The sequence below is a fragment of the Vicugna pacos genome, chromosome 17 (genome assembly GCF_048564905.1).
Source record: "Vicugna pacos chromosome 17, VicPac4, whole genome shotgun sequence".
Lineage (NCBI taxonomy): Eukaryota > Metazoa > Chordata > Mammalia > Artiodactyla > Camelidae > Vicugna > Vicugna pacos.
The window spans coordinates 50,825,840-50,852,628 of NC_133003.1; the positions used below are offsets into that span (position 1 = coordinate 50,825,840).

Consider the following 26,789-nt stretch of genomic DNA (forward strand, 5'->3'; position numbering starts at 1 on the left):
CTTTCAGCTGGGAGCCCGTCATTCCACTGCTGGACCACTCTTCAGGTTAGACAGGTCTTATTTTCAGGGAACGGACAGCAACTCCTACAATTTCTGCCCACGGGTCCTAGCTAGGCGCACTGCAGCAACACCGAGAACCCAAGTCTTCCGCCTAAAACGAGGAGATTCGTCATTGAGAAGCCAGCTCTTGTCTCAACTTTAGTTTTCTTCTCTCTGGAGAAGAAAAAGGATTTTATTCTGCTCAATTTCCTGCTTGATGAGAATTTAGTTTGTTACTGACATTCTTTTAAAAACAGTACACAGGTGTACACAGTATTCCAGGCGGGGACTGGCCAGCGGACTGGGATTCTTCTCCCTGGGACCTGACACTCGGTGCTGTTGGCACCTCACTGGGCCACTTCCTCCTCTTCCGATCAAGTCACCTGAACTCTCCCCTTTAGATTCCTTTGTCCCTTGTTCCCAGGAGCAACTGAAATAAACCAAATCCAAAATCCACACAGCGCTGCTACTATTTACTAGGTAAGTTTCAAAGTGTATCTGAGAAAAATGAGAACTGGTAGGACCTATCTGAACAGAGAACTCATATGCATCAGAATTGAGAGAGTAAATTACCTGATAATTAAAACTGTTTGCCTGTGGAATTCTGCTAAGTAAACCTACGGCGGAATCACGTATAGAAAAAGATTCCTTAAAAATAAGTATTATCTCATCAAGATAAACGTTTTAACTTCTTGTCCATTTAAATTACCTAAACCTCTCTAAACTCAGTGATCCAGGCATACACTGGCTTGACTATCCTGGGTAGTTTTAATACAAGAAGTTAAACTCCTATTACTGCAATTGCAGTAAACTCCTATTTATTTGAAGTTTGGAAATAAGAGCACTAATTAAATGCTCTGGTTAACTGAAAGCTACCAAGTATAAATAATTAATTTTCAATTACCTGGAAGACAAGCACAGAATGCATATTTTAATAAACACTCAGATCAAAACACATGGAGAACCATATCTGTACAGGATAAACTCAGCCTTCCTTTGACGAACTTTTTCTTTTTTTTCTTTTGATGAATTTGAATGTGGGAAGCAGGTCATTGCTGGATCAGTAACCTCAGCCCAGCTCTATACATGAGATAATGGCCTTGAGCCAACATGCACTAGTAACTATCCCAGTTTCTACAACAGTTCCAGCTTCACATATTTTTCCCCCAATATTTGCAGTTCTTTTCAAGTACTGCTAAATATTACTACATTTCTCCACCTTAGTGTTACTACTCAGGTAATATCTTCACAAACCAGAGAAAAAATCTGTGACCACGTCTTAGTATTTTATTTGAAGAAAAATGATTACATGTATCACATATCTCTAGCAAACTGTCACAAAAAAAGTACATATAAAATAAACACAGAAACATATATGTATACACACACACACACACAAATATTCATGACAGCACTGTTATAATTGGAGAAAAAACTGAAAATGACCTGAACTCATAAACTAATAAATTACATCTACTTAATGTAGTCACTGAAAATGATCATGGCGATCTATATTTAATGATATGGAAAAATGTTCATAATATTTCTAAGTGAAAAAGCAGGCACTATAAATGGTACAACTCCAGTTTTGATTACATATGTGCAATTCCATTTTTGTTTTGAACACATAGTATATATAATCTTGTATATCTAACATACAAATATTATATTAGACATTATTCTATTTTTGTAAGGTAGTATATATTTGTATAGGGAAATGTTTGAAGCCTGCACAACAAAACTAACAGTAAGTTATCTTGTGGGCAGGAGGGAAAACTTCAAGTAGTTTTTGTTATTGTTTCTTATGTCTTCTGATTTTTAATGAACGAGTAAGAAGCAAAGGACAGTGAACTTGTATCATTTTTTAAAATCCCTAACATGGGTTTATTTTTTGTATGTGTCTCTTACCTAGAAGATATGCAAGTTTACTGTATTAAAATCTCTGAAGACACACATACACATGTACACACACGCGCGCGCACACATGCAGTCGTTCGTAGAAACTCCTCAGAGGGTCTCTGATACACGCAGAGGTGAAATGCTTCCCATATAAAAGAAACACTAGGCTGGACTTAGGAGACAGAGACAGGCTGGCCAAGGGTTATTACTGGAAACAAATTCCCCAAAGAGAACACAATTCTTGCCAGAAATAAGTGGAAGAGAATTAACATTAACTCTTGAGATTTGTCCAAAATGGGCTTCTTCTCTGTCCCCGCCCTACAGCCTCAGATCCCTGCAACCCACAGAATTCTCCCCCAGAAAACAAACCTGACCCCGAACACAACCAGAGGGTTAGGGCCCTCAATTAGCAGAAATGCCCTCCCAGCCTGCTTTCTCTGCGCTGAGCAGCCTCTTCCCACGTTTCTTTTTGGACACAGGCTCTCTGCAGTGACTACTGGCGATTTTCTGTAATGTCTCCTGTTAATTTTTAAATACATTCAATTAATTCCAAAGTAATGTTCCAAACATTGCTTACCAAAATGAAAGAGACTGGAATGTCCTCATTTACTCTAAAAATTTCACCGCATTCAAATCCCAACGCGCCGTCCTGCACCTGTAACTTTGCCAAAGCCAATCGGCTCCATGCCACCAGCCCACGGCCTGGGGGATGAGTAACTTCTGAGTGGGCAGAAGGAGCCAGCTGAGCAGTGGTGGAGGCAGGAGGGACCAAGGACAGCCCCCCGCGTGGGCAGCCATATCCTGTCCAGCACGCAGGCACCCAACAAAGTGCCCCAGAACAGCATCAGTCAGGGGAAGGAAGAGATGGCCAGGCACTGTTCTAGCCACGGGAGATTCTACAGTGAACAAAGTAAGACAAATACCCCTGCTTTCACTATTTACAATAGCCAAGACAGGAAGCAACTCAAGTGCCCATCAACAGACTGGCTTAAGACGATGTGGTACGTATATACAATGGAATACTACTCAGCCATAAGAAGAATGAAATAATGCCATTGCAGTAACATGGATGCACCTAGAGAATACTATGCTTAGTGAAATAAGTCAGACAAAGACAAACACTATGTATCACTTATATGTGGAATCTAAAAAATAATACAAATAACTTGATATACAAAACAAAAACAGACTCACAGACATAGAAAACAAACTTCTGGTTACCAAAGGGAAGAGGAAGGGGCAGAGGAACAAATCAGGAATATGGGATTAACAGATAAAAACTACTACAAATAAAACAGACAAGAAACAAGGATTTACTGTGTACCACAGGGAATTACACCCAGTATCTTGTAATAACCTATAATGGAATATAATCTGCAAAAACAAGCAAGCGAAAAACCCAAAAACTTAAATCACTATGTTGTACCCCTGAAACCAACACAATATTGTAAATCAACTATACTTAAATTAAAAAAAATACAAATAATAAAATATGAGGGACATTCCTCAAACTGTTAAAAAAGAAATCCTTGCTCTCATGGATCATATACTATAGTCTATGCAAGATAAATAAAAATAAAGCAGAAAAGTGCAGTCAAGTCACAGACTGTGGTGATCAAGTTGGGGACAGGACAGGGAAGGCTGTTCTGAGAAGGTACATTTGAGTGAAGACATGAAGGAAGGGAGGAAGCAACCCACAAGGGTATCTGAAGATCTTTCTATGCTGAGGGACCAGCAAGTGCAAAGGCCCTGAGGCAGGAGTGGGGCAAGTGTCCCTGGAACAGTAAGGAGGCCAGCTTGGCTTAGAGGTTACGTAAGGACATCAGTTCTTATCTCTGCATGAGATGGAAAGCCAGTGGGAGGTTTCAGAACAGAGGAGTGACATAATCTGATTTACATTTTTACATGTTTCAAGGATCGCTATTCTAGTAGAGAATAGGCTGAATGGGAACAGGGTTAGAAGTAGTGACAGCAGCTGGGAAGCTTCTGCAATAATCCAAGCAAAACATGTGTCTGTTTCTCAAAAACCTAAAAATAGAGCTACCATATGACCCAGCAATTCTACTCCTGGGTATATATCTGAAAAAAACAGAAACACTACTTTGAACAGATACTTATACCCCAATGTTCACAGCAGCATTGCTCACAGTTCCCAAGATATGGAAGCAACCTAAGTGTCCATCAACAAATGAATGGATAAAGTTGTGATGTGTACGTGTACACACACACACACACACACACACACATAAACACAATGGAATTCTACTCAGCCATAAAAAAGAATGAAAGTTTGCCACTTGCAACAACATGGGTGGACCCAGAAGGTATTATACTAAGTGAAATAAGTCAGAGAAAGACAAATACTATGCAATGTCATTTGTATGTGGAACCTAAAACATACAACAAACTAGAGAATATCACCAAAAAGAAGCAGACTCACAGATACAGAGAACAAACTAGTGGTTCCCAGTGGGGAGGGGGAGGCGGGAGAGGAAATACAAGGTTAGGTGAGTAAGAGGTACAAATTATTATGAATAAAATCAGCCACAAGGAGATACTGCACAACACGAGGAATGTACCCAACACTTTGTAACACCTATACATGGAGCATAACCTTTAAAAAGGGTGAATCACTGTGTTACACACCTGTAACTTACATAATATTGTACATAAGCTATACTTCAACTGAAAAAGAGAGATATGAGTGTCTGTGGACTAGGGTGATAGCAACAGTCACCTTTTCAACAGGTCAGACACGGGACATTCTAGAAGACAGATCCAGGAGAATTTGCTGGAGACAGTTTGTGAGAGAAACAGAGTCAAGGGTGATCCTAAGCTTTCTCCATGTAAGCTTTTCTCCATGTAAGAATTTAAAAAATATGTATCTGGGTCTGACCACTACTCAGCTGAAAAAAGGCTTGGAATCCAGAGCCAAAGAGGCTGTGCAAGCTAGAAACGTCACCAGTAGGGACCCATACACCTGCAGGTTTCTAGGGCTCCACGAAACACCAGTCTACAAAGAAACTCACTGCACGTTAGTCACTTACAGAACACTCATGCTATTACAATCGTCTCTTCCCACTCCATTCTTTGTAGAGATCCTTGCACGTGTATGAGAAATTTACTTATTCTCATAAATCACTAACACAGACCTATTTGTTACTTCTCACTCCTTCTTCTTAACCTCTGTGCAGGCAAAGCCTGCTCACCCCTCCGTGATGAAATTCCTCTCTCCGCCTCTGCGGTGCTCTCCTGCAGTCCCCTGCCTTCCTGATTCCTTCCCAGATCCCGCTTTCCCACTCCACACGCCCCGATGCTGATCCTTCCCAAAGATCGACCTGTTCTGTCTTTCCCTCTGTCTCTAGAGTCTTTCACTCAGCAGTTTTAATCACTCCACACGACAATCCCTTCAGAGTGGAGGGCACACAGATTTTCCATCTCTAGCCTGACGCTGGACCAGTTTCCAATCCCACGTTGCATTCCTGACACATCTACTTAGGATCCTGCAGCCTCTCAAATTCAGGGTCCTAAACGGAGCATCTGTTCCTCACTGTTCTCTTTGGCTAAAGTGAGGGGACTGCGATTTTGACTGACAGGCACCACATCTGGGGCTTTTTTTAATGACTAATCTGGAGCAAAATAAGATCAGTGAGTCTCCTGATAATCTTTCCGTCTCTCCTCGGAATTTACATAACATGTTACTTGTCTTGTTTTTATGGCTTGTTACTTTCTACCTGATACAAAGGTAAACAGTGACAGATCCTCTTTCTATATCCATATAACATGCATAAACACACACACACAGACACAATTTATCATTCATCTGATTGCTTTACCTTCCCTATTACACCTACAATCATTCAGGACCTACTGATTCACTGTATATAACTCCAGTGTGGTACCGGTATAAACTTTGCACATGGAATAGTCACCATAAATGCTGGTGGTATTGCAAACAAATGGAAAAAGACAATGGAAGGTGACCAAACATCAAAGCCAGCTCATTAAAAATTCCTTCATTCAACATCTCCTTTTAAAATAACATTATCACTTGGGTTTGCATTTTCTTTATTCTGCAGCTAGCAAAGGTTTCCTACAAATAGGGAAACTTTCTGACATAGTTCTTGAAGGTCTCAAATTCCTCTCTTTAAGCTACAGGAAGCAATCTATTTCTTTAAGATACAGACAGGCAAACAAACCAGCAAAAAAACAAGAAAGGAAACAAACAAAAAAAACCAAGCAAACACACCAAAATTAAGAGCAGTACTTTAAAGGGAGATAGAATTTTAAACATCAAACCAGCTACCCTCTCATCTTCTAAATCCCAAAGAGGACAGCCCTTAAGAATGACCACTGTATCTAAACACATCATGCTCACTCTTGCTCCTAGGAACTTCATTATTGAAGTGATCTCATCCATTCTCACCTTGCTACTTTTGTGAGGCTTATCAGCAGCATCAGTAACACCTGCGAGCTTGTCAGAGCTGCGAGTCAATGAGCCCTCCCCCAGACCTGCCTCATCAGACCAGTTCCTTAAGCAAACATTGGAGAAGGAAAGTTCCATCACCTCTGTCTTGCTGGTGGGGTGACACTCTGAAAACAAACCTCAAAGTGGCACGTCTCTCGTGAAAAACCTCCAATGGCCACAGGACAAAGTCCAAACACCTTATCAAAAAGCTGAGGATCTTCATAATTTAATTGCAACCATCTTCCATTAAATCAATCAACATGTGATGACCAGCTGCTATATGCCGGGCACTTTGGAGTGGCCAGGATACAGCCGCTGTCTGCACTCTCCTACAGCTCACCTGCTGGGGGCAGGGTGGGGGGTGCTGCCCTCAGGACTCATCTCCCAGCAACTACCCCATCACCTGTCTTCCAATCACAGTACCTTATTCAGCCTTCGCCAAATACACCCATGCACTGCCCTGACTCATGCCAGGTTCACATAGCTTCCTTTACCTAGAATTTCTTCTGCACCTGTAAAAACTTTTCATCTCAAATGTCATTAACAAAGGCACTTCCACCCACCCAATACCCTGTCCTTGACCCGATACCCACCAGGCTGAAACAATCCCTCCTTTCTCTGTGCTGCCATTTATCCTCCAACACAGCACAGGATGCATCCCTTGATTGTGATTTGTATTTAAGTCTCTTTCTCCTTCACCAGGCAGTGTGAGCCCCAAGGGGAGGACCAAATATGATTCATCTCTGTAGCCTTGGTGCCGAGCACATGGCTTGGAATAAATAAGCATTTAACCTACTGTAGCACACGGGGAACTATATTTGATATCTTGTAATAACCAATAATGGAAAATAATCTGAAAAGAACATATGTATATCTGTATAACTGACTCACTTTGTTGTACACCTGAAACACTGTAAGTCAACTATATTTCAATAAAAAATTAAAATTTAAAAAATTAGCATTTAATTAAATGTTTTTTAAAAAGCAAACCAGAGACAGAACTTTCTTTGTTCAAAATGCTTATTTGGAAATCTTTACATTTACCTCTAGAGTCTATGACTTCTTTTTAATTCTTTTTCTTTTTCAATTGAAGTGTAGTTGATCAACAATGTTAGTTTCAGGTGTACCACAAAGCAATTCATTTATACATATACATACAGATACATATGTTTTTTTTCAGTTTCTTTTCCATTATGGCTTACTACGAGAAACTGAATGCCGTTCCCTGTGCTACACGGTAGGTCCTTGCTGCTTATCCACTTCACATATAGTAATGTGTATTCTGAATGACTTTCCTAGTTTTTTTTTAATGAATTTTCTTTTTAATGGCATTCTTTTAAGTGATAGAAAATAGCCTTTGAAGACACAATTAGAATTTTAGGAAACATCTAATCATAAATGTAAGTGGTGTAAAATATAATTTAAAGAAGGTAAATAACATGTATATGTAGGGTGTGAATAAAAGGGGTGATTACGATGTGTAATACTATTACAATTCCAAAATAGAGCTTAAATTTTAATAAGTGATTATTTGGGTGCATTTTTTATAAACTCATCCCAAAGCAATTCCAAAATGTCTTAAACAGTGACAGCATCACTATAACGCTTTTTATTCTAGAGTGATGGTTAGAACGACACTCTTAAATCTACCAGTTCTGGCGTGCTTCTCAAATCTAAGTAGGAAAACAGAATCCCTCTTCCAGCAGGTAAGCCTGTTAAGACAATCACACGTTTTCAGGAGTGAACTATGTACAAACGTGAGAGCCTCTTTGCTTCTAAAACAGATAAAAGCAAAAATACTCAGGCTAGAAACAGGCTACCTGACACCCCTCCTGCCACCCTTCCTCCTTCATGCCTTGACACCGTTGGCGTCTGAGGCACAGGCACGAAACCAAAGCAACAGTGTAAAGAACAGCGAAGTCTGAGCTGGAGAACTTCTGTCCTCGTCCCAAGTATCATAACCTTAATTAGCAAAGCCTTTTTACTGCTTGGCTGGGTTTCTTTATATGTGAAGCAAGGAAAAGCTTAGGTCCCTTCCCATTTAAAATGCTATCATTTTCAAATACCCTCAACTCTGGAAACAGAGAACATGCTAATCTACCTGAACCCCTGGGCCCTTGCAGGATGCAGACACCTGGTTACCACCTGAGTCTGATTTAATCAAGTGACCCCACCATTTCCAGCATTCATACCCCAAATATGTCTGTTCATTTAAAAAGTACATATAAGTAATGTCCCCATCATCTTCACCACATGTTAGTGAAGCTCACTTTTTTAGACAAAAACAAACATAAATAAAACTTATCATGTCTCTGGATGATTATCACTGAAAGAGAAACCCTCAAGGATGTGAACCAGCCCCTGCCCTGTGCCAAGGGCTGGAGTGGAGGTGCTGAGGGCCCAGTCTCGCCTCCAGCACAAATGGCGTTTTTATGACGTAATGAGGCCTTGAAATAAACATATCAAACTTTTTGTTTTGCAAGAAAACCACTGCAACACCATGTTCCCAGGTCAGTTAAGAATATGTGAAAAAAAACTTTAAAGTGGTAACTGAGTGAGGCGATCGATGGGTGTGTTAAGTAACTTCATTGTGGTCATCATTTCACAATGTAAACACAGGTCAAATCATCACACTGCACACTTCAAAAATATACAGATTTCGCCAATTATACCTCACGCTGAGGGGGGGGAGACTGTTGAGTTTCCTCCCCAGCTCCTCCCCAAAAAGAAAGAAACCGTCAAACTAAAGAGAACATTTTCACCATGATGTAGGACTGTGCTTCTCAAATTAGAGCGTGCACAGGACTCACTCGGGGAACTGGTCACAACGCAGCCTCTCCACCAGTAGGTTGGCGGTGAGGACAGTGATTCTGCACTTCTAACAAGCTTCCAAGTGACACCACGGACCACACCAGACTAGCAAAGAGGTGGAGAATGTATTCTATGCAGCAATAAGCTTCCCATAGGGTCTTATTCTGAAGCTATGTAATCTAAAAATTCACTTTTTTTTTTTAACTTCAATGGGGAAAATTCCACGCAGCCAGACCCTGGCTCAAAGCCCAAGATCCCAGCCACATGCCTCATAAAAATAGGTTTTCAAAATGCCTAGCATATTTTAGAAAAGAATAGGATATTTGCCTAAAATTCTAGCAAAGTTCTCGATACTCACCAATCGGATTATATTTTCATTAACTCCATCCCTGTTTTTTCAGTTCCTCCTCTACCATGTCATTAAACTGTGTCACAAAATTGCCAAATCTCTGTTCTTGTTTGCCAGGTATATGAAATCCCTTTTGCCATTTGCTTATCTCCCACAAAGCAGAGGACGATTTTTTTTTCCTGGAAAGTTTCCTAAATTCTACTATTAATTTATTTTTATTTCAACTTTATTGAGGAATAATTGGCATAAAGATGTGTAAGGTATTTCATTTATACATTGCAGTATTTGATACACACGTACATTGTGAAAGGATTCCCTCATCTAATTAACAATCCATCATCTCACATCTTTTTTTAAAAATGAGAACATTTAAGTTCTATTCTCTTAGCAAAGTTCAGTTATACAATACAGAAGTATCAACCACAGTCACCACGTTTCACATTAGATGTTCAGACCTATCCTGTCTTATAGCTGAAGGTTGGAATTTTTTACCAGCTTCCCCCTAATGCTCTAAATTCTTTAAGATTCTCAGCGGTACAGAGTTCCGTGCAGCAGAGTTAAGGACTTAGGAAACCAGCAAGACCTTTTGTACTTTCTGAACATTCGTGATTGCTTCGAACCTTCATCCCACAGGGAGGGCAAGTATGGGTCCTCTTTGCTAAGCAAAAATGCTACTTACGCACAAAACTAGAATTTAAGTCAGAAGGTCAACTTCAAAGGAATTTAGGATGCAAAGATCTTTCAGGCATCCAGGCGGCGACTTAATTTTCTAAGACTAAGACCATACTCATGAAGTAGCTCGAGAAGAAAGCATATGCTTCTACTTAGTGTTTTTGTTTTGTTTTGTTTTGCTCCTTTTTGTTGTAAATTCCACCATCCTATTACTTTCTTATTTTTAAAAACACCTTCACTGTCATTCATAACCCTGGCAAATTCTTCACAATTCCCCATGAACTTTCCAGCACAGCTGCGGGTTTCCAAGTCAAAGCTTGTGCAAACGTCACCTGGCACACTTCTGCAAGGAGTCCTTGCTGAAACTTTGCTAAATTTCTCAGCACAGCGAGATACCCTTTCAAACAGCCTCTTGCAGCCCCTTCATTTAACAGGTGAGGACACAGAGAACCAAACAGGTTCAGGGACCTACTCAAAGCTACACTGCTATTGAAACTGAGTCCCCTGGTGTCTTCATTTGTGCATTTTCTAATAATCCACAGACCCACAAGGACAGCCAATTATGAGAAATAAAAGCTCTCCACTCATAAACATTCACCTAAGAAGTTACCAATTTAAAAATCTACAAAAGGGGGAAAAGAAAGAATGCTGAGCTCTTCATCTTAATGGAAAAGAATGGGCAAATATCTCACTGAATTCTCAGGCCCCTGCTCACAGAACTGAATTTATAGCAGTAGATACTCCCTCTTCTGCTCTACCAGGCCAGGTTTCACAGCAAATCTCCACTAGTCAGTAGAGGGAGGAAATCCTTCTTCATTAAGTACCAGTGACCCAAGGCGGGCACGAGAAAAGCAGCAAAGGTTCATTTATAAGCAAAACAATTCAAGTTTTACTTCTCAGAAAAATTTATCGTATGCAACTAGCTTTCTAAAATATGAACAAAGACCAATAAACTGTAGTCAAGATATTCACAGCTTATTTAATTATATACTTTTATCTTGGAGGCAGGTAAAGAGGCGTCCCAGATGGAAGAGACGTCACCCCATGAGAGCGGGGTCTGGGGTTGCTCACTGCCACGTCCCAGGGCCTAAAAGGGTGCCAAGCACAGAACAGGGGCGCAACACGTGTCTGCTGAACGGATGACTCTAAAGAGGGAAGTCAGAAGAGAGAAGAAGCCTGCAGCACACAGACATGTACACTGAACACAGCGGGATGGCCACTCCTGGGGAACGGATGGAAAATGGGGATTAAGTGTGATGAGCATATAAATCAGAGCCCAGCTTTGTGTGGACTGATGACAGATAACAAGCCATGACTTGTGGTTCAACCGATGGAAAGAGAAAACGCCCCGGGGGAGACAGGAAAAGGCTGGGATAGAGAAGACTGATTAGTTTCAGGCGTTGGCAACAGATTTCTCCGTCTTCAGGGGCCTGAGAAAACCAGGCTGAGGACCCACACTTGTGTTGAGGCTCCTGGTTCCCCAGTGAGTGTCACTCACCAGAGAGCTCAACTCCAAACAGTAATTATTAGTTTGGAAGGAAGGAATCTTGCAATCCCACTTACCTATATCCCATTTAAAAAACTGAAAAGCACACATTTTCAAGTTCATGTGAACTAAACCCTGGATGGAAACAAAAACACTGCATGTAAATCAACTATACTTCAATTAAGTAGGAAAAAAAAAAACATCGCACATGGCTCTCAGGAAGTGTGTACTATTTCCTGAGCCAGCCGTCACAAGTTAACTACACAGATTTGGCCACTTAACAGGTTTTTTTAAACACCCAGAACACAAGCATAGTATTTCCTACACATACTGTATCATCATCTTCGTAACGTTGTAATGTCATAAGATTCTACCAGAGGCCCTGCTCCCCAAAGGCAGCACCAGGCATGCGACTCGTATTCACGAACTCAGCGTACACATTGTTCTAACTGCCTTCGAGGCTCGTTCTGCCACCGTTAACAATGCCGACTTTCAAGTTAAGGACTTGAACATAAGTTAACAAATTGGTGCCTAATTTTTAAATGCCCTAAGTTACAACAGCACTGTGTGTACTTTTTAAAGGGCTTTCACAAGATCCTCTCACGGGAACCCAGCAGAGCGGGTCCCATTAAGAAAAACGGAACACAACAAAGGTTCGATAAATAACACAGTGGTTGCCCGAGCAAGACGCGAAACGGGCCTGGGACACACTTAGTCCGAAACTCCATCATTAGTTCAATGTTCTTCTACTTCAACAGGCAGCCGCGCAACCACTGACAAAAGATGAGAGGAAAAGACGGTTTGGCAGGAAACCCCGGCGAGCGGCCGGAGTGGGCGCCCACGCGATGAGCACGCGCTGCCGGAGGCCGGTCCGGTGACCGGGCAAGGCCGCCGTCCCCGCGGAGCTCACGGCGGCGAGCGAGGGAGCCGGCCCGCGGGTACGCCTCGCGGCGTCAGCGAGCAACAAGGGCTACAGAAGGAAACGCAGGCTTTGCTTCAACGTGGACTCTAGAAAATCAAACTCGTCAAAACAGAAAGTAAAACTGTGGTTACCAGGGGCTGGGTGGGCGAAGGGAAGACATGCAGTTTAGGGGTGCAAACTTGCAACTAGTAGATAAGTAAGTCCTAGAGATCGAATGCACAGGACAGTGAAGACAGACACCACCATTGCATTATAATCATCCGACGCTAAGGGGCTAGATCTTAATTATTCCCGCCACAAAAAAAGCAATGATAATTGTGTGATATGACCTGGGTGCTATCACTACGATGCAGTCATATCACAGTATATAAATGTATCAAACATGTTACATGCTTTAAATTTATACAGTGTTACATGCCAAATATATTTCAACTAAAAAAAAAAAAAGAAATGTGGGTGGGGGAAGAAATGTCGGTTACACAATGTGGCAAGTATATTATTCTGGGAACACGCAAACACCATTGAGCTACACGCTTTAAATTGGTCAATTGTACAGAACATCAATCTCATTATTGCAATAAAGCTGTCTTTAAAAGTGCAGAAAAATAAATAAATAAATAAATAAATAAATAAATAAATAAATAAATAAATAAATAAATAAATAAAACTGCAGAAACAAGGAACTGCGAACAATGGGGTCACAGTTTTGGGGCTACTGTGAGCGCCTGGCCAAGTTAAGACAGCAGACTGATGACACGATCCCCACTTGGCTCCCTGAATGCCGTGGCTGCCAGATGTCTCAACTCCGGGCAGCCCTGAGCAATGACCAGCCCAAGATCAAAGACTCACGATACTGAGATTTGGAGGTTTTCCCGAAAGGTGGCCCTCAGAGGTGGCTCTGCAGTCGGGCTCAGAGTACAAGCCCCCACCCCTTTTACTGAACTCTATCTAATTTCTTCCCTGACCTTAATCATGAGTAGACAAGCAGGTATCGGAGGAAGCCACTAACGTGGAAGATAGAGACCAAATTCAACCCCAAAAGCAACCCAAGGACACAAAGACTATGTAAGAAGAAGGAAAACTAAAAAATACTCTATCAACTGCCTCAGAGATACAGCAACCACGAAAGAGGGTGTGATGTTTAAAAAGAACTCTAGAAATTAAAAACATTATGCAGAAGTTTTAAAAATAATTAATAGAAGAACTGGAAAATAAAGTTGAGAAAAGTCTTCCAGAAAGTAAAACATGAAGTCAAGAAGGGAAAAAGAAAGGGGGTGGGGGTGGGGGGAAATGAGAAGACCAGTCCAGGAAGCCCAGCGTCTGAAAAACATAAAAATGCCAGAAATAGGAAAGAGAGAAAACAGGGATGAGAAGAATCATCAATGAAACTACTTAAGAAATTTCCCCAGGAACGAGCTTCCAGACACAAAGGGCTTACTGAGCCTCCAATACTGTGCATCAAAATAAACCCACAGAATGGAAAACAATATGGAGATTCCTTAAAAATCTAAAAGTAGAGTTACTCAAAGATCCAGCAATCCCATTCCCAAGCATGTATCCCAAGAAAACTGTCACTGAAAAAGATACATGCACCCCAGTGTTCACAGCAGCACTACTGACATCAGCCAAGACGTGGAGGCAACCTAAATGTCCACCGACAGATGAAGGGATAAAGAAAATGTGGTATATATGCACAATGGAATACTACTCAGCCATAAACAGTGATAAAATAATGCCATTTGCAGCAACATGGGTGGATCTAGAGATTATCACACTAAATGAAGTAAGTCAGACAAAGAAAGACAAATATCATGGTATCACTTATATGTGGAATCTAAAAAATATGACACAAATGAACTTATTTACAAAACTGATAGAGACTCATAGACATAGAAACAAACTTATGGGGAAAGAGGGGGAAGGATAAACTAGGAATTCAGAATGAGCAGATACAAACTTTTATATATAAAATAAACAAGATCCTACTATATGGCACAGGGAACTACCTTCAGTATCTTGTAATAGTCCATAATGAAAATGAATATATATATCGATATACATAACTGAATCACTATGCTGTACACCAGAAACTGACACAACGTTGTAAATCAATCTTACTTCAATAAACAAACAGATAAGTAAATAAATAAGTAAAAAGAAACCCACAAAAAGTCACAGCAATGTGAAATTTCAGAACACCAGGGACAAAAGGAGGATTCCAAAAAGTTTCCAGAGGAAACAAAAACTGGTCACATGTTAACACATGAGAAATCAGAATGGCTTCAGACTTCCTAACGGTAAGACAGTACCATAAGGCAGTGGAGCCTCTGGAATCCTGGAGGCAAGTTTCCACCTGAGAATTCTATACTCAGCCACACTATCAATCAAATGGGAACGCACAACGTAAAGGTGTTTTCTTCGATATCTCAAAACACTGGTCTTCCACATGCTCGTTCTTACGCTACCTCTTCCAAAATAAGAGAGTAATTCTGGAAAGAGAATCACAGGAGACACTGGGCACAGGAGGAAGGTGAGGGGATCCCACAATGACCCCTGTGTGTCCCAGACCCGATGGACAACCTTCCAGACAGACCCGGGAAGTGTGTGCACACCCGGGAGTGCTCCGATCAGGGCCCATGCAATTAGTTCACACCCCACATCTCATTTAAATTTCACGGTAACCCTATGAGATGAGCTAGCCTTAGATGCTGCTGAGGCAATTTTGCAGAGGAAGAATCTGAGGCTCGGAAGTTCATTTCCTGATGCCACGTGGCAGTAAGGGGCAGAGCTGAAAACTCAAACCAGGCCTGTCAGTCATTTACACCTCTTGCTCACAACCGACCACTGTGGGTGCTGTGAGATGGAACCGGAGTGTGGAAACCGGAGGGAGGAGAGAAAGGGAGGAGGAATAAGAATGCAAAGAGGACAGGCACGGAGGCGGGCTCCATGCACCCCTGTTCTGCAGGGACTTCCTGATTTTAAAGACTTTTCCCAATTAAAAAAGGAAGAGGAAGAAAATGAGAGAAGAGGAGGAGGGGCAAGTGATAAGTGAAGGGAAAACTGGAAAGAAATAGAGGAGAGAGAGACAGGGGACTCAGGGGGACGACTGGGACAGAGAGCCCAGGAATTTAGCACGTTTGGGCTTAGACATTACATCCCACCGCAGTGACGTCACATCTCGTCCAGAGCAAGGAACCAGATTTCCAAGTTCCTTCAACTCATCTTTTCAGTTTTCATCAAAATGCAGCAGGCTCACTGGCTACAGCTCTGAGATGCACAATGTGCTGACTGTTCGGAGGGGCCCAGGGCAGTGTGGGCGCTCAGCTAACTCCACTCACTGACTCATCTACCCACAAACCAGCCCCGACGTATCTGCTCCGAACTGATTTTTTAAATGTTCTATGAAGTGTAAACCCTGTGAGAAAGAAAAGCAGTGGGAGTGTATTGTGCAAGTTCTCTGTCCATAAGCCTTTACAGAAGCTCCCCTTCATAGCCGTTACTTAGACGTGGAGAACGAATTTGCCAAACATCTGTAAACTCGCTCAGGGGAATAGCCACGCTTCACCATTTTCAGATTACTTTCTTAAGAGATTAGGTAAGAGCCATTGTTTGGTTAATAATTTTCAATTAAAGCAAATATATTATATAAGTTACACTCAGTAGGGTCAAAAACTCCTCCTCAATAAAGCTACTTGTTAAATTAACTGGATTCCTCCTGGGCCCAGTAAGAGGTGTTCTGACTTGATTTGGGTGTTTTCCTTTGATTTTACTCTCATACAATAATGTATACTTAACTTCCATAAAAATATGCTTTGCCTTTGAGAGAACCCAATTTATTGGATCACTTTTCTTCTTTACTCTCATTTTCTATTAACTGTTACTCACTCTGTGTAGCCTCCAAACATCAGAGAACCAAGGGCTATGAGCAGTTCAAAATCCCAGATTTGTGCAATTAAAAAACAATTTTAAAACACCTGTGGGCTATTCATTTCAGTTAACAAAGAAGTACAAAGGAACATGGCACTGAAATATTCTGCCCACTGAATCACAAACTTTGAAAAAATAAAGAGAGGTCAATAGAGCTGGAACTATTTCGTGGCACAGTACATTGGCACAAATCGTTTAGAAAAAGCTACATAAAAAAGCACTTAAGAAATGATTCTTCTATACAGGTACCTCAATGTTCACAGCAGCTTTATTTACAGTTTCCAAGATATGGAAGCAACCTAAGTGTCCATCAACACATGACGTGGTATATATATATATATGTGTATACATATATACAATAGAATATTTAGCCATAAAAAAGAATGATATATATTGCAACAATATAGACGGACCTGGAGGGTAATACACTAAGTGAAATAAGCCAGACAGAGGAGGACAACGCTGATCTCACTTATATGCAGAATCTAAAAAATACAACAAACTACTGAATAGAACAAAAAAGAAACAGGCTCACAGATAAAGAGAACCAGTGGTCGCCAGTGGGGAAAGGAATGAAGGGAGGGGCAAGACAGGAGTAGGAAGTTAAGAGGTACAAACTACAATGTGTAAAATAAATAAGCTACAAGGATATATGGCAAAACAGGGGGAACATAGCCAATGTTTCACACAACCCCTAAGTGGAGTATAGCCTTTAAAAACTGAATCTCTATGCTGTACACCTGAAACTTATATAATATTGAACATCAAAACTATAAATAAGAAAAAAAGGACACTGAACTCATTTACAAAACAAAAAAAACCTCTCAGACTTAGTAAACAATCTCATGGTTACTGGAGAAACGGGGTGAGGGGATAAATTTGGGAATTTGATATTTGCAGATGTTAGCCATTACATATAAAAATAGATGTTAAAAAAGTTTGTTTTGTATAGCACAGGGAACTATGATCATTATCTTGTAATAACCTTAAATGGAAAAAATGTGAAAACAGGTATATGTGTGTACACGGGGACTGGGACATCGTGCTGCACACCAGAAACTGACACATTGTAATTGGCTGTACTTCAATTAAAAAAACTATAAATAGATAGAAATAGAAAGCAAGCAAGCAAGCTTTTTACCCAGTCATCTTCCTTGAATTATGAAATAATTAAAAAGGAGAAAAATTCTGTAAGGCAAGAAAGTAGTCACTACCCACCATAATTATTTATAAGCAACCCATTTAATAAAAAGAATGGTTAATAAGTAAACTATGTTCCATCAACATCATCAACACTGTGAAACAGGTTAAAACATTCGAAAATTGTATATTTAAACTATTTGTTAAATTTGGGGAAAATATAGGAAAAATATCAAAAAAAATCAAAATCACACAGAATCCTACCATTAAGAGAGAACTACAGCTAAAACTGATAACATGTTTTTGCCTATGTGAGACACATTTCTGGCAGAATTAGTGTCATACCATCTGTGTAGTTTAATTGCTAACTGAATTAATTTAACTGAAAATTCAGCTGTGTGATAAGACCCAGAGAAAATTTTTTTTTTAAAAGAGAAAAAAGAAGTGACCCCGGATACAAGCAGCGATAAGAGCATGTGTACACATGCTTGGACCTAGTAATTCACGTCTGGGAACTCACCATAAAGAAATAACCCTAAAAGCAAAAAGGGGAAGCAGCAGCTGCCTGGAAAAAAAGATGTTCAGTGCAGTATTATGTATAAAAGGGAAAAATGAGAAATAACTTTAAACTCCAACAATAAAGGAGCGCTCGTTTTGGCCTATGCACTGGATGGCATAAGATACAACCATTAAAGTATTTGGGAACATTTCCTAATGTGAAAAAATGCTCACAGCACGTTAAGCGGACAAGGATATTAAAGTGTATCCAGCATCTAACAGTGACGGTGTTGAGCAAGAGAGCTCGCACTGGCAAGTGATGAGAGGAAACCGAGCAAAGGAGTCACTGTGATGTTCTGGACGGTTGACTTATGAGTTTTTTCTTCCTACTTTTTCTGATTCATCCGACTTTCCCCAATGACCAGGTATTACGTCTATAATAAAAACTTCATACAGATTGAAACATTTTTTTTGACATTTTTTATTTTTTACTTTTTTGGTGGAGGGAGGTAATTAGATTTATTTATTTATTTTTAGAGGAGGCACTGGGGATTGAACCCAGGACCTTGTGCATGCTAAGCACACGCTCTGCTGCTTGAGCTATACCGTCTCCCCCAGATTGAAACATTTTAAGCACGTACAATTCTCACGTACTTTGGACAGAGCAGAATCCTTCTCTTGGAGCCCAGTGTATCTGTCTTCATTCACTCCTGGGCTGGGCTCTGCTCTAGACACTGAGACACAGAGGTAAACATGGTAGGAACCACAGCACCACGCAGCAGTGCAGGACACGGCTCTAACGGGGGGCATTTGGGTTGACTTTCCATTAGGCATGGGGGTGCCTTGGGCCCACAGTATTCTGGGGGGAGGGTGGCAGGAAAATGGTTTAATTGATTTCAAAATCAGAAGGAAAAAAGTGAACCATTAGGTTGAAGAGAACGTGTTTTTTTAAATTGAAGTATAGTCAGTTACAATGTGTCAATTTCTGGTGTACAGTGTAATGTCCCAGTCTATATATATATACACATACACACACACACATAGAATGTCTTAATATATAGTATTAATATATTCATCTTTATGCCAAAGCAACGTAAAAGATAATTTTAAGAACTTTTTTGATGAAGGCAGGCACTAATAAAAGCAAAAGTGTCTCAGGTTTGGGAAAGGCAAACTAGGGCCCTGAGGACAGCCAAGCTGAGGACGGACCCTGAAGGAGGGGCCAGCCACTCAGATCTGGGAGAAGAGCGTTTCAAGTAGAGACAGCAGCTGATGCAAAGGTCCTAAAATGGGGTAACAGTGTATACAGAAAATACAGTACCATGACATAAGCCTAGTCTGGACCATATTTAAAAAGAATAAAGACAAGTTGGAACACAATTAAGGATGATATGGGATTAAAAAAAAAAAGAAGTAGTAGAACTTTGAATACTATTAAAAAGAATGATAAGGGATTTAGAAATGTAATCCAGGAGGTAAAAGATCTATACACTGAAAACTGTAAGACAGTGATAGAAGACACTGATGACACAGATAAATGCAAAGAGACCTCGTGTTCATGGACTGGAAGAATTAATATTATTAAAATGTCCCTACTATCCAAAGCAATCCAGAGGTTCAAAGCAATCTCCATCAAAATTCCACCGGCCTTTTTCACAGAAATAGAACAATCCTAAAATTTGTATGGAACCACGAAAGACCCTGAAAAGCCAAAGCAATCTTGAGAAAGAACAAAGTTGGAGGCATCACACGTCCTCACTTCAAACCATATTACAAAGGCTGAGTAATCAAAACAGTGTAGTCTTGGCATTAAAAACAGACACAAGGATCAGTGGAACAGAATCGAGAACGCAGAAATAAACATACAGACACATATGTACACATACATGCATATACACTTGAACCAAGCTATTATTACAAGGGCGCTAAGCATACACAGTGGGGAAAGGATAGGCCTTCAATAATGGTGCTGGGAAAGCTGGGATCTACATTCAAAAGAATGAAACTGGACCCTGATACCATATACAAAAATCGGCTCAAAATAGATTAAAGACTTCAACGTAAGACCTGAAATCATAAAATTTCTAGAAGAAAACACAAGGGGATAAGCTCCTTGACACTGGTCTTGGCAATGATATTTTTTTGGATATGACACCGGAAGCACGGGCAACAAAAGCAAAAATAAACAACTGAGACAACATCAAACTAAAAAGCTTCTGCAAAGGAAACCAACAAAATGAAAGGCAAACCATGCAACAGAAAAATGACTTGCAAAATATATCTGATAAGGGGTTAATATCATGAGCTACTATTGGGGGTTAATATTATATGACTCCCTTTATAAAGGGGTTGACACTGAATATTACAATACTCAACAGCAAAAAAAAAAAATTAAAAATGAGCAAAGAACCTGAACAGACATTTTTCCAAAGAAGATGTACAAATAGCCAACAGGTATATTAAAAGGTACTCAATTACACCTTTTCATCATCAGGGAAATACAAGTCAAAACCACAAAGAAATATCACCTCATACTTGCTAGGATGGCTATTATCAAAAAGACGAGAAAAAAAAAAGTGTTGACAAGATTGTAGAGAAAAGGGAACCCTTGGACCCTGCTGATAGGAATGTAAATTGGTGCAGCCACTATGGAAAACAGTATGGAAGTTCCTCAGAAAATTACAAATAGAGCTACCGTACGATCCAGCAATCCCACTACTGGGTATACATCCAAAGGAAATGCAATCAGTATCTCAGAGAGGTATCTACACTCCCATGTTCAACAAAGAATTAGCCCCAATAGCCAAAACATGGAAACAACCTAGGTGTGGGTCAACAGATGCATGGACAAGGAACATGCGATATATATGTGTGTGTATGTATAAATATATCACATTTATATATAATATTAATGTGGAAAGTGTGAGATATATATCCATATATTATATATCTGCATTTATTACTGTGAGAAATATATATAATGTGAGTATATATTAATGTAAGAAAATGTAAAGATATAATATATAATATGTATGTGAATACTGTTCAGCCACCAAAAACATAAGGACATCCCGTCATTTCCAACAACATGGATGAATCTGGAGGACATCGTGCTAACTGAAGTAAGCCAGGCAGGGGACGACAAATACCATTTGATCTCACTTATATGTGGAATCTAAAAACCAAAACAAGTGAACAAGCCTAGCAACACAGAAACAGAGTCACAGACACAGAGAACAAACAGGTGTTTGCCAGAAGAGAGAGGGTGGGGAGGTTGAGAGAAACAGGTGAGGCAGATTAAGACATACAAACTATTATGTATAAAATAAACAAGCTACAAAGATATATTGCAAAACACAGGGAATATAGTTAATATTTTATAATAACTGTAAGTGGAGTATAACCTTTAAAAATTGTGACTCATAATGTTGTACACCTGTAATATATAATATTATACACCAGCTGTATCTCAATAAAAAAAAGAAGTGCAAACTTTCATTCACAAAACACATAAGTCACACGTATGAAATGCACAGCGTGGGAAATATAGTCATAAAAATGCAATACCTTCGTATAGTGACTAGACTTACTGTGGTGACCATTTTATAATGTACAGAAATAACGAATCACTATGTGGTGCATCAGGAACAAACATGGCGTTACAGGTCAATTATCCCTCAAAAACAAACCAATAAACAAACTCACAGAAAAAGAGACCAGATTTGTGATTACCAGAGAGGGGGGTGCAGGCGGGGTGGTGGTCGAGAGAATTGGATAAAGGCAGTCAAAAGGCACAAACTTCCAATCAGAAGACAAGTAAGTACTAGGGATGGAATGTACAACGTGATAAATATAATTAACACGGCTGTATGTTGTATCTGAAAGTTGTTGAGAGTAAATCCTAAGAGTTCTCATCACAAGGGAAAAATTTTTTTTCTTTGCTTTTGTATTTACATGAGAGGAGAGATGTTCACTGAACTTACTGTGACACTCATTTCGTGATGTATGTAAGTCAGATCTTTATGCTGCATACCTTAAACTTTATGGTGCTATATGTCAATTATATCTCAATAAAACAGAAGAAAACTAAGTCAGCAAATAATTTAAAATAAAAATTAAACAGTTGAACTCACAGAGACAAAAAAACAGAAAAGAAGATGCCAGGGGCCAGGGGTTAGGAAATGAGGAAATGCTGGTCAAAGGGTACAAATTTCAGTTATAAAGATGACTAAGTTCTGCAGATCTACTGTACCACATGGTGGCCACAGTTAATACTGTACTTGAAATTTGCTAACAGTAGATTTTAAGTGTTTACCAAAAAAAAAGTTGATAATGGTGTGCGGTGACGGACTTGTTCATTAACCTGATTGTGGTCATCATTTCACAAGGTACACATATATCAAACCATGATGCTGTACATCTCAAACAGATACAATTTTTGTCAGTGAAACCTCCATAAAGCCAGGAAAAACAGAAAGAAAGCACATCGTACAAGAAGTGAGAAAGGAGGCGACTCAGGATGAGAGAGAAAACCTAAAGGGAATGTGATGGTAACTTTCTTCACATGTCTCAAGGATAGCAACTGCAACATTTCCAAGGATTAAATGCTCTGAGTAGCTGGGAGCAGAAATATGTCCAAAGAGTGAAAGTTACAGGGACACAGATTTCCACTCAATAATAAATCTGTCCTAAGTCCCTGAAGTGTTTAACAACGGACAGTGTAGGAAAGGAATAATTTCTCTGTCTTACATTCAAGCAGAGGGCAGAGAAGCAAACACCAGGAATATCGCTTGGGTCCGTCTGCAGCAGAGGGAAGAGTGAACAGGAGGATAATCAAAGCTCTATCTGTACAAAATAGTCCTGTGGTCCTCAGTTCGCATCTTTTTGCACAGAAGTCCTCAAAGGCAAGTAGAGGTCTGCTGCAGAGTGCGTTCCCCAGAAAGCAGACAGAGGGGAGACAGACAGTGTGCAGGAAGTCAAGGACATCTCTGTGAAAGGAAGGAAGGAGACAGGCACAGAGGGAGAAGCTGGGCTGTGATGCAGTGACAAGGGCCACAGCGACCTTCAGGGTCAGGGCACGAGGGCCAACTGGACCTCAGAGCCCCTGACCCACCAGCCACTGCCTGCAGCTGCACCCAGGAAGGGGTGAGACCTCGGAGGGAGGCCCCCGGGGGCACACAATCAGCAGCACAGCGTACAATGCTTGGGTATCAATCATTTCAGTAGGATGGCACACGTCAAATGCCACAGCCAGACATCAGCACTACACAACGTTGCATCGTAAAATACTGGGTAGCTCGCTGGCCTCACCAGGAAACGCTACAGCACGTAAATATCATGACATTTACAACAAATCTAAGAAAAGTGAACTTTCATTCTTATTATAGAAATAGCCCATCCCAATCTCCACAGGCAAAATTTAAAATCCTCCCCTAGGATACTACAGTTGTGTAAATTTTGAAGTTCAGCAGCCAAAATTAACCAGTAATACTCAAGTAAGATATAAAACCAATTTATTTAGACCATTCCCTCCCCTCCAAGATGTAAACAACTCCTTTACTAACTGATTATCTTCTAACTGATAAGCTGTAACTAAGCTACTGCATCAAGCTATTAATATTAGGGCATTAATTTATTTAAAAAAAATCTGTATCATACATATGAAATGTGAATATCAAATAATAAAACTTCTACAAATTTCAACTGAAACTCACATTTAATACCATGAAAAATAACCAAATCCATAGAAGAAAACAAAATTTAACTCACTCTCAAATATGCACATACTTCAAGAACAATTAACAATTATTTCATATTTTAATTCTGTTCTCTTTAAAAATAAATAACATTTAGCCTTCTACAATCAGAGCAGCTGGGTTTTCAGCAAGTCTTAAGAACAATTTTCTGTGGTTGGTTAAAATGCTGTTGATGGGACATATACTGAGTAAAGATACAAATATTAATAAGGCTTTCCTTTTGCTCATGAAGTTTGTATTTACACTACACAGAAAAAAATGCTCACAGACTTAGAAAACAAACTCATGGTTAGCAGGCAGGGAAGTGGGTGAGAAGGGATAAATCGGGAGTTCGAGATGTGCAGATTATAACTACTATATATAAAATAAACAACAAGTTTCTACTGTACAGCACAGGGAACTATATTCAGTATCTTGTAGTAATCTATAATGAAAAAGAATACAAAAAGGAATATATGTATGCACATGTATGACTGAAACATTGGCTGTACACCAGAAAATGACAATTGTAAGACACATTGTAAACTGACTATACTTCAATAAAAATAAATAAATAAAAGATAACTGCTCCCCAAAAAAGAACAATACATAGGCAAAATGGAATAGTGAAAAAAAAGAAAAAGATAAAAGAAAAAAAAATGAAGTGACGTGGACACAGATGAGCAGGGCCTGCCCTCAAACTGAATTATCTAAAAAGCCACCACTTTGGTAACCAGAGTGATCCATTTTTAAAGGAAAAAAATGTTTAAAATTTAATAAAGTTTTTTTTTAATGGTCTACTCACACAAAGGTAAAGTAGCTTCTTGGGATATATCTCTGAAATTCTTCTGAAAACCCAGAAAGAAGGAAAATAACAAGGAAAAGCAGAATATTTCTGATAAAATAGAATATTATCCCATGAAATGTGTTTCCTATATACGTAGATATTTACCCTTGGTTGAATTATAAAGTGTTTTTGTTACTGTGGATTATAGTTTTAAAAAAAGTTTAAGAAATACTGCTGTAGTTATCTCTGTGTCAATATTACCTCATTTTAATTACTTTATAGCCGTAGAACAGTTTTTAAATGCCTGATACAGCAACTCCCTTCCCTCCTCAACCTTTATTTTTCAAAAATTGAAATAAACTTTAGACTCCGTCTATCAATTTAAAAATTACTTTGATATTCTAATTAGAATTCAACTAATTCTAAATTAGAACTGAATTTGTGGGTTAATCTTCATATAACTGACATCTTTGACCAAATCTCCCAACTCAGAAATATATGTATTTCCTTTTATTTAGATCATCTTTGTATCACTCAACATTTTTTTGATTTGCTCATACAGGTCTTACATGTTTCTTATTTTCCTGAATATTTTATATCTATGGCTGATATGCAAATTAGACTTCAGAGATAATTTTTAATTGGTTATTGCAAGTGAATAAGGATAATATTAATTTTTTTATGCTTCTTGTAACCAGTCACCTTATTTAGACTGTTAATAGTTCTAATAGTTTTTTCCCCATTTATTACAATGATTTTCTGGTAGACTATTATAAACATCTAAAAATTATAGTTTTGCCTATCCCTTTTCAGTATCTGTATCTTTCTAAAAATTCACTAGCTAGAATCTCAGGTTCAATGCCAGCTGTTTTACTCCTGACTTACACTGCTTCACCATTAAACTTATTCATCGTGGGTTTCTAACAACTTTTATCAATTTAAGAAAGTTTCTTTTGATTCATATCATGCTAAGAGTTTTTCTCATGAGTAGATGCTGAATTTCATCAAACGCTTTTTGGATTTCTGTTATGAATACTATATGGGTTTTTCCTCTTTTAATCTACTAATGTAATAAAATTTACTATGAGTTTCTGTTATTGAACCATCCTTGCACTCCTATGATGCAAACCATTTACACGGACATGTGATATGTTACTCTTAACACTGCTAGACTGAATTTTTTAATATTTAATTTAGGATTTTCATATCTGTTATAAGGGAAACTGACTTATAATATATACATATACTTTGTGCTTTCCTTGTCCTGTTTTAGTATCAACCATTACTGAAGGAATTAGAAAGTGCTCTATGCACTAGAAGACTCTTATGGGGAAATTTGGTTCATGAAGATTTGGTAAAATTCACCTTTAAAATCATCTGGGCCTCAGAACTCTACTTTTTCAATTTTTCCTATAATTATTGACCAATTCAGATTTTGTACCTCTTCATGATTCAAATAAAATCATTCATTTCATTTATATTTTAAATTTTTACTTATATGCGCATCTATTTATATATTATTCTCATTTATAATAATAATAAGGTCCCTTTTCTCATTTCTAATGTTCTGTAATTGATTGTCTTTTTTCCTTAATCAAATTCACCAGAGGTTTGTACAATTTATTGATATACTTTTTAAAAAGTTTTGGTTTTTAATAACCAAAAACTTCCCCAACTTAGGAAAGCAAACAGTCACCCAAGTCTAGGAAACGCAGAGAGTTCCACACAGGATCAACCCAAACAGGAAGACACCAAGGCACACAGTCATCAAATTGACAAAAATGAAGGATAAGGAGAAAATATTAAAATTAGCAAAAGAAAAGCAACAAATAACATACAAAGGAATTCTCATAAGGTTGTCAGCTGATTTTTCAGCAGAAACTCTACAGGCCAGAAGGGGGTGACACGATATATTTAAAGTGATGAAAGGGAAAAGCTTACAACCAAGAATACTTTATCCAGCAAGGCTCTCGTTTAGATTTGATGGAGAAATCAAAAGCTTCACTGATAAATGAAAGCTAAAAGATTTCAGTACCACCAAACCAGCTTTACAACA

At 39.2% G+C, this 26,789-nt stretch overlaps 1 protein-coding gene across 7 annotated transcripts in view; it reads right to left on the minus strand.

Annotated features, from left to right (window-relative positions):
• The window catches only part of VGLL4 (vestigial like family member 4), a 141,645-nt gene that overhangs the window by 90,787 nt on the left and 24,069 nt on the right, over positions 1–26,789 (minus strand). The window contains exon 1 of one of the 7 annotated variants that reach the window (XM_072941869.1): positions 2,516–2,613. The exons of the other annotated variants lie outside the window; for them this stretch is intronic. The gene's annotated coding sequence lies outside the window, so the exon portion shown is untranslated. Of the gene's footprint in view, positions 1–2,515; positions 2,614–26,789 lie in introns of those variants that run through there. 7 annotated transcript variants of the gene reach the window in all.